Genomic DNA, 9,726 nt, shown 5'->3' with positions numbered 1-9,726 from the left:
CATTTCAGGCAGTACATTACAGAAAATAGCAAATATGTTTTCAAAAAATCTTCTCAGCCGCTCTCTTGCTCTTTTCCCATTACCTTTAAAGTCCCAGCCTCTGCTTACACTGGACAAAAACAATTTTGCTTCCTGACTACTTTTCGGTGTATCTTATGGATTGTGGGCTGCTGCTCCTGAAAATCACCATGAAATATTACTGTTGGGCACCATTTTTTAAAAAATCAACTTTATTTGTTCTCAATTCGTAATTCAAATCAGGACAACTGATGCCAAGATAAAGGAAGACATTTTTGTTGGTCATAAATGAGAGGCAATTCAGAGAACTTCTAGTGGAACCAGAGAAAATTGCTTGAAAGGCATTGAAGGATGTTGTTGAAAATTTTCTTGGCAAGTATAGAACACCAAACTACATGCAGCTGGTTGACAACATGCTTTAACCATACAAAACCATGAAGCGCAACATGTCACTAATGGTTCATTTTCTGCATTCCCATTTAGACTTCTTCCCCTCAAATCTTGGTACTGTCGACGATGAGCATGGTGAAAAATTTCACCTGGAAATTGTGGCCATGGAGAAATGGTGTCAGGGTAACTGGAATCCATCAATATTGGCCGATTATTGTTGGACACTTAAGCGAGAAGTCTCAGACACTGAGTACAAATGAAAATCATCAACAAACACTCTTAGCTTAATTGAACTGTTGAAAGCATTAGCACCATTTTGCAATTAAACACATTATATTCAATTAAAGTTAATATCTTGTTTCTCCAAATTCCTATGTAGTCTGAAATTATATTTTTGTTCAGCCTCAAGTGGTCTATCATAAATAAAGAAAGCAACATTTTTGAAAAATACTGTTGTCCAGTGTTATTGAACATCTTACTGGTGAGCAATTTTCCACAAGATTTACATTTCCAAATATCTCCAATAATGCAGCCCAATTCAACCTGTCAGGCGACCATTCAACTTACCTGTTCTCAGTATTAGCAGAAAAATTGCAAATTCCTTTTTTTTTGTATTCATTTGGAGCACATTGTTAGCACTTACTGCAGGTTCAATAACAGCTTCTTCACTTCAACCATTCTGTTCTTAAACCAACCTACACGACCTTAATCACAACATCAATATTGCAACACTATGACCACTTAGAGTATTCTGCACTATAATTGCATTTTTATTGTTCTGTGTTCATTTTTGTAAAAATAATTTATAATTTATGTATGTATTTTTAGTATATGTGCTGTATATGATGCCATAACCCTGCAATGCAGCTCCGAGCAATTAAGTTTTTTTGGTGCACCTGTGCTTACATGTACCATAAGACCAAAAGACCATAAGACATAGGAGCAGAATTAGGCCATTTAGCCCATCGAGTCTGTTCTGCCATTCAATCATGGCTGATCCTTTTTTCTCCCTCCTCAACCCCATTTCCCAGAATTCTCCCCATAACTAACTTTTGATGCCATGCCAATCAAGAACCTATCAACCTCTGCCTTAAATATACCCAATGACTTGGCTTCCACATCTGCATGTGGCAACGTATTCCACAAATTCACCACTCCCTGGCTGAAGAAATTTCTGTTTTGAATGGACACCCCTCTATACTGAGGCTGTGCCCAAAGATTTCAATGAGATCCCCCTCCAGCCAAATTCCAGCGAGTACAGACCCAAAGCCATTGAAAATTCCTTGTATGATAACCCTCTCATTCTTGGAATCATCCTTGTGAACCATTCTCTGGGCCCTCTTCAATGCCAGCACATCTCTTCAAAGAAGAGGGGGCAAAAACTGTTCATAATACTCAAGGAGAGACCTCACCAGTGCCTTATAAAGCCTCAGCATTACATCGCTGCTCTTGTATTCCAGACCTCTTGAAATGAATGCTTGCCTTCCTCACTAACGACTCAACCTGCAAGTTAACCTTTAGGGTGTTCTGCACAAGGACTCTCAAGTCCCTTTGCATCTCAGATTTTTGGATTTTCTATCCATTTAGAAAACAGTCCGCACATTTATTTCTGCTATCAAACTGCATGACCATGCATTTTCCAACACTGTATTTCATTTGCCACTTTCTTGCCTATTCTACTAATCTAAGTTCTGCTGTATCCTACCTGTTTCCTCAACACTTCCTCCACCAATCTTCCTATCATCTGCAAACTTTGCATGAAAGCCAACTATTTCATCAATGATAGAGGACTACAGAACAGAAGCAGGCCCTTCAGCCCATCTAGTCCATGCTGAACTATTGAAATTCAGGCTCATTCTTAGAAGTATATAAATACATGCTTTCAGTCATAATTGTTTAGTGTTCAAAAAAGAATGACAAAGTCTTAAAGAGGTTGCAAAGACAATTTGAATGTGATAACAGAGATAAGGGACTAGAGGAAAGACTAGGGAAAGTGGAAATGTTCTCTATGGAACAATGAAGGGCAAGATAAAATGTATAGAAGGCAACTAAAAATATGGGGAGTTTTGGTAATGTGATAATGTGATGGAACCCTTTCCATTTTGGGTAACTGGATGATAGAGATTTAAGTTAAAAGGCAAAATAATCAGAGAAGAAATGAGGCACATTTTGTTTGTTGTCTTTGTTATTATCTGAGATGATGGTGTCAATGGGAATTATAAACACGAGAGATTCTGCAGAAAGAGCAACACCTATAAAATGCTGGAGGTCAGCAGGTCAGGACTTCTTTGGAGAAGAATAAGTAGTCAACTTTTCAGGCTGAGACCCATCAACAGGATTGAAAAGGAAGGGGAAGAAGCCAGAATATGAAGGTGGGGAATGAAGTGAGAAGTGGGAGATGATAGGTGAAAGAGGGAAAGGGTTGAACAAGGAGGAATCTGATAGTAGAGTGGACCATGGGAGAAAAAGAAGGAGGAGGGGGGAACACAGAGAGAGGTGACAGCAGTTGAGGAGAAGAGAAAGGTATGAGGGGGAGCCAGAATGGGGAATGGAAAAAGAGAGAAAAGGGAAAAGGGAAGAAATAACCAGAAGCTGGAGAAATGAGGCTGCTTAATAAGATAAAATCCTGTGATGTTACAGGAGACTTACGGGCATGGATAGAGGAATGGTTGACAGGCAAGAGGCAGTGAGTGGGAATAAAGGGGGTTGACTAGTGATGTTCCTCAGGGGTTGTTATTGGGACTGCTACTTTCACACTGTTTGTCAATGATTTGGATAATGCAATTGATGGTTTTGTGACAAAGTCTGCTAATGATACGTGGATGGTTAGGTGGTGCTGAGAAAGCAATTATGGTAGGACTTAGACAAATTGAAAGAATGGGTAAACAAAGTGACAGATGGAATACGGTGTTGGGAAATATATGATGAAGTATCTTGGTAAAAGGAACAATAGTACGGACTATTGTTCCACACTATTGTTCAAACATCATAGATGCCGAGAGACTTAGGAGCCCCCGATCAAGACTCCCAGAAGGTAAATTTACAGGTTTAGTCTGTGGTAAAGAAGGCAAGTGCAATGTTGGCATTTATTTCAAGGGGAATAGAATATAAAAGCAAGGAGATAATGCTAAAGCTTTATAAGCCAATAGTCAGGCTGCACTTAGAGTATTGCCAACAGTTTTGGACCACATATCTCAGAAAGGATGTGCTATCATCAGAGACAGTCCAGAGTAGGTTCACGAGGATGATTCCAGGAATGATGGGCTTAACATATGAGGAGCGTTTGGCAGCTTTAGGCCTGTACTCATTGGAATTTAGAAGAATGCAGAATCTCATTGAAATCTACCGAATGTTGAAAGGACTAGATATGGTGGATGTGAAGAGGATGTTTCCTATGGTGGGGGTATCAAGAACTAGAGAGCACAGCCTCAAAACTGAGGGGTGACCTTTCAGAACAGAGGTAAAGAGGAATTTATTTAACCAGAAAGTAGTGAAACTGGATGCTCTGCCATAGACAGCAGTGGAGGCCAAGTCTGTGGGTATATTCAAGGCAGACATTGATAGTTTCCTGAACGGTCAGAGCAGCAAAGGATATGGTGAGAAAACAGATGTTTGGGGTCGTGTGGGATCTGGAATCATCCATGATAGAATGGCAGAGCAGATGCGATGGGCTGAATGGTCTAATTCAGCACCTATATCTTTTGATCATCTAAATCATTTATATACAGCATAAAAAGATGTGGTCCCAACATCAACCCCTGTGGAACACCACTAGTCATTGGCAGTCAACCAGACAAGGATCCTTTTCATCCCACTCGCTGTCTCCTTTGGATCAACCAAAGCTCTAACTATGTTAGTAACTTTACAGTAATACCACAGGCTCTTAACTGGGTAAGCAGCCTCATGTGTGTCAAAGGCCTTCTGGAAGTCCAAATATACCACATCTACTGCATCCCCTTTATCCATCCTACTTGTAATCTCCTCAAAGAATTCCAACAGGTTTGTCAGGCAAGATATTCCCTTAAGGAAACCATGCTGACTTTATCTTAAATTGTCCTATGTCACCAAGTACTCCATCACTTCATCAACACTGAGGCCAGGCTAATTGGTCTATAATTTCCTTTCTGCTGCCTTCTGTATTTGTGCATATGACAAGAAACCCAACTTGATTTTGATTGTCTTTGTGAACATCCTGGTGATCTGTTTTCATCAATTTCTTAAGTCCTTCAGGTAAAGTTATTGCCACAGTACTGATGGGCAAAAAATTCCAGTTTTAAGTCCTGGCAGTGAAGAAGGAAAGGTGATATATTTGAAAGGCGGGATAGTGCATCACTTTGAGACAAAACTGCAGGAAGAATTTGAATAGGCAAGAAAAATGCTTGAGATCTGAAATAAAACTCGAGGATGCTGGAAATATTCAGGAGGGCAGGCAGCATCTGCAAAGAGTGGAACTGAATTAATGTATAAAGTCAGTGATATTTAATCAGAATTTGAAGTTATTAATCAAATTTAGTTTTGGTTACTTTAAGTAAGAGCATTTAAGTTAAACTGAAAACATGCTGTATTTCAAATTTCCAAGTTCTTGATGACAATTAAAAATGTTAAAATATTAACTCTGTTTCTCTCTCTCAAATGCTGCATACGACAAACTTGCTTTTTGCCATATGCCTCTTGCCTTTGCCCTTGTTGTGCTGGAGGTTATGAGTTTGGCTGGTGGTACTGGAGTAGGCTGGGTTGATCACCAATGCAGTGCGGATTTCAGTACATAGTAGTTGAGGGAGTGAGATGGTGAATGGGGTTCCAGTTCAGTGAGCTACTTTTTCCCAGATGGTGAGAGGTTTTTCACAAGCTATTGGAAGAACAGTCTAGGCAAGTGAAAAATGTCTTATCATTCTTGAAAATGGTAGAAAGACTTTGAAGAAGCTCAGTTGAGTTTATGAAGAGTTCCTCTCCCTGCAACACATGCATGTTGCTGTCACCAAGGCTCTTTTCCACCCTCCTGCTCATACCCCAATGTCATTGATGCTAGAAGCACAATGATTGAATTATTGATTAGTACTGGGTGACTTGTCTCTTTCCTGTCAGAGATAATCATTGCTAGGGATCTGTGCTGTGTAGTAGTAAGTTGCTGTTTGTAGGTATGTCCAGTGTTGCTGCAACCGGACATGTACTGTTGCATTTTAGGAGTTAAAAATTGAGTTAAACATTATGCAATCGTAGCTGAATATCCTTGCTCCTGATCACACGATGAAGGCCATTGATGGAGTAGCTGAAAGTGGTTGGGCATGGAACATTGCCTTGAAGAATTCTTGTAACATTCTCTGAAAGCAGAGATAATTGACTTCAAACAGCCACAGATATCTCCCTATGTGTGAAGTATGATCTCAACCAGAAGTGACTTTAACCCATTTTCCACTTACTGAAGCAGTCAGTACTTGCATATAGTAAGACTCGATAATGCTCAGGCTTGGACTCGAGCCGCAAGTAGAATTTTCTCAAAAAAAGGAGCAGCAAGCTGCTATGGTGTTAGGTTATGGCTATCTCGAGCAAGAGGGGATCTTAATCTTCAAAGATACTATCCGCAGCTGTAAGATTCTAATGACTTTCAATTGCATCTGTTGGCTAAACCATGTTATTTGAATCTACAACAGCAAATTCATGAAACACACTCTCTGCTTCATGTTCTCTCATAGTATCAGGTACCCTTAGGACCAGCTGGATAGCAGACTCTGAGACGGGTAAGCAGGATTCATGTTCCCCAGGGATGGACTCTGGTTTTGAGCCTTGTGTCCTGCTATGTGTTTCCAGAACTACCGTGGAGAGTCAATTAACCTGGCAGCCCTGGAACAGTATAGTGGGGCCCTGAGTCTTGTTAGCCCCTAATTTTTGAATTACAAAAAATACAACCTCCAACAGGAGTAAGGTGGCCTATATAATTTCCCTCCTCTCAGACAAGGCCCTTTCATGGGCAATAGTTTTATGGGAGAAGGATGCTCCCATGTATTCGGATATAAATTTATTTCTAAAAATGATGAGGATTGTAGTCTCTCATTCGGCCGGGAGCTCAGAGGCAGCAGCAGACTCCTGCAGCTGTGTCAGGGAGCACGATCCAGGGCCAACTATTCCACTGATTTCCATACCTGGCTGCAGAGAGTAGGTGGAACACTGAAGTTTTGGTTGCTCTGTGTAGACAGAGATTAAATGACCTGCTTAAAGACATTCTAGTGACCTGGGACAAGGTGGAGGATTTGGTGGAACTTTCATATATTATTCATATGGCCTTAAGAATTGACAACCATATTTCTGAAAGAAGGAGGGAGAGACATGGCAAGTTTGCCCACAGGGCTGATTCTCAAAACTACCCAATGCCTGTACTGGTTCCTCAATCTGATAACTAATGCAGATCCCTGCAGTCATATCCAGAAGAACCCATGCAACTTGGAAAAACCCAGATCTCCCCGACAAGGTGAGAGGGACATTTGAAGCAGAAGTGTTGCTTAAACTGTGATATGGCCAGCCACTTCAGTGTCACCTGCCCTGAGTTGTGAGGAAAACTTCCTAAACCCTCTGTAACTGTCTCAAGTCCCTCTCACATTTCCTCAAGTGCTGAAGTGGCTTTATCAGCCCTGTTATCTTAAGGAAATCATCAACATTCTGTGAGAGTCTTTGTGGGTTCAGAGGAGAATTTTTTTGGATATCAACCTGTCAGAGAGAATCCAAATTCCTAAGGTATTCCTCAACCAGCCTATCTCTGCTTTGGCCCTGGAACCTTTGGAACCTGACAAATCTTTTATCTTTCCATCTCTCTCAATTTGACTTTTGGAAAACACAAGAAAACAATTTGTTTCATCTTATTCATTCTACAGACATTCCCTTAATCCTTGGTTATATCTTCATTATCCTTGGATTATGGTCTTCTGACACCATTCCTGGTTAGCTGACCCTATGCCTAGATAGCTGCCTTCCTAGAGGTTCCGAGAGGCCTACCTAGGTTTTCGGAATGTCTGCCTAAGTTTCCATGCAACTTGCTGTAAACCATGTCAAGTTCTCAGTCGAGTTGCATCCTCACTTCTCATGAGTGGACTTGAACTAAACAGAGTTGTCAAGAGTTCCTTCAGAATATTTACATTTTTGGAGGTGTTACGCTTCCCCCACATGGGGACAACCATTGTGTCAACAATTTACTATCAGGTATGTGTCCTCTGTGAGAAGGGCTTTTTGCCTTGTCCACTCCCAAGAAGCAAGCTGTGGAGGAATATTCCGGTAGTTGTGGAGTTACTAACTTGTGGCTGCTGGCAGGGATCTTTTCGTTTACTGTTTTCCCCCTCTGTGTCTGTCAGATAACTGTTTGAAGGATAATCTCAACTTGTAATTTTCCATGGAAGGCATATAGAAAATTGAATATTTGCTTTATAGGAACCTTGGTGTGATTGAAGTATAAAGGACATTGTTTGAAGAAAACAAGATTGAAAAGACATGGACATGATTTTGTAAGCTATTATGTTGTTTTGCCATCCAAACTCTGTGAAGCATCTTCTTGTAAGACACATTTTAGATGCAGTAAAAGAACCTCTCAACAGTGAAGTGTCACCATGTACTCTGGCAGGACTGGACCCAGGTGAGGAGGAATGGCAGACTCTGTCATAGTGAATGCCAGCAACAGCTCCTCCCAGGAGTGGAGGAACAGCAGACTCTGTCATGGTGAGCACTGGCAATGACTCAACCCAGGAGTGGAGGAATAGCAGGAATAAAGAGATGGAAACAGAAATACATAGGAACAGTAACAGAGCATTGGGTGCATAACTGAGTGACACTGCAAGACAAAATATTCTCCATAAACACACAAGTACTCTGTTGGAAACACTAAATGAGAGTTCCCTTTAAATAATTATAACATGCAGGAAATCCGTCCAGTCACAATTAATTGAAAAGATTAAACAGAAAGCACAAGGACTTAATGACTCTAGTTAAGACAACAGGTATTAGAAACAGGCCCTCAAGAAACCTAGAAGCCCAGCACTCTATGGCTTGCCACAGAGCCCACAGGTCTCATGACAGTAAACAGTGCATAGCCATGCATGAGCTGTCTACCAAGTTCATTCCAATGAGTGATACACATTTTGAAATGGATGTGGATGTACTTGATGGGCTATCAAAAGCATTGGCCACTATGGTCCAGTATGTGCCATTGCAAATCATGGATGAGGTCATTCAAAACTTGATGAATGATCATTGCAACATTGATGTAGAGATGATGACTGCTTTGACCAATCTGATTGATTGGGTTTCATGGCCATGAGCCAATAAGTGGATTATTGGCTTACTGAAATGTTTGACAGCTGTGTAAATGTTCAATGTTTTGACTGAAGTCACACTTTGAAAAATTGAACAGATGCTCTCAAGGCTCTTTTCCCCAGTTGTAAGAGGAGGAGCATTTTCTGTGCTGAAATGTATCCTTTTAAGTTTCCAACATTCATCAGAAGCATTCCATATGCTTCTTCTTCACATTCCCAAATTAATGATGTTGCTCTCTAAAGAAGAGCAACATCAACATCATCTGTCTGAATTGGTATTCTGCATGATTTTCTGGTTTTCAGACTTCCTTGGGCGAAATGAATCTCATACAAGCACTGAAGGATTTTCCAATTCCAAATGAGGGAAAAATAAGCGGCTCAGTTAGAATGTTTGGATGTAATAAAGAAATGCGTTGGAACGTTTGTACTCAAGACTTGCTGTGAAATCAGATACAGGAAAAGTAGGACTGGCAGATCTTGGTAATACTTGCTACAGGAACAATGACATCAGGTCCTTTTCATGGCTTCTGAATTCAGTCATAATGTTACGCTAGAGCATAGCCAGAGATCTGCCATCTCTCCCTGTAGCTTCTCGAGAGCTTCATCACCTCAATCAAGAGGCATAACAGAACTGTTCAGAGTATTTAAGATATCTATTGGACAAACTACATGAAGAAGAGAAGACTAGTAAAAGAATTTCAGGCAGTGAACCTTGATATAAGTTCAAGATCCACAGAAAAGGTTAATAGAAAGAATGTTTGATGGGAAGTTGGGGACTAGGGTCCTTTGTCATTGTTGTGGTAAGGGTTCCTGCTGAGAGGGATCTTTTACTATCCCTAGTAACAAGGTTCTACAAAGGTGTGATCATTCAAGTGACCCTAATATTTCAGTGAAGATTACCAGTGCAGATAATTTAGCATCACAAGCTGAGCAACAACACCCGACTGCCAAGTCTCCAAATAAACAGACACAAACAAAATTCAGTGTGAGTGGTACCATTTGAAATAATTGGTTCCCATGAAAA

General features: G+C 40.6%; 1 pseudogene; it reads left to right on the top strand.

Moving 5' to 3' along the window:
• The first annotated feature begins 8,365 nt into the window (after positions 1-8,365).
• Positions 8,366-9,418, top strand: LOC140733989 (ubiquitin carboxyl-terminal hydrolase 35 pseudogene; annotated as a pseudogene).
• Positions 9,419-9,726: the final 308 nt, after the last annotated feature.

The sequence above is a fragment of the Hemitrygon akajei genome, chromosome 10, assembly GCF_048418815.1.
Source record: "Hemitrygon akajei chromosome 10, sHemAka1.3, whole genome shotgun sequence".
NCBI classification, from domain to species: Eukaryota; Metazoa; Chordata; class Chondrichthyes; order Myliobatiformes; family Dasyatidae; genus Hemitrygon; species Hemitrygon akajei.
This window is presented reverse-complemented; position numbering and strand designations above follow the sequence as displayed.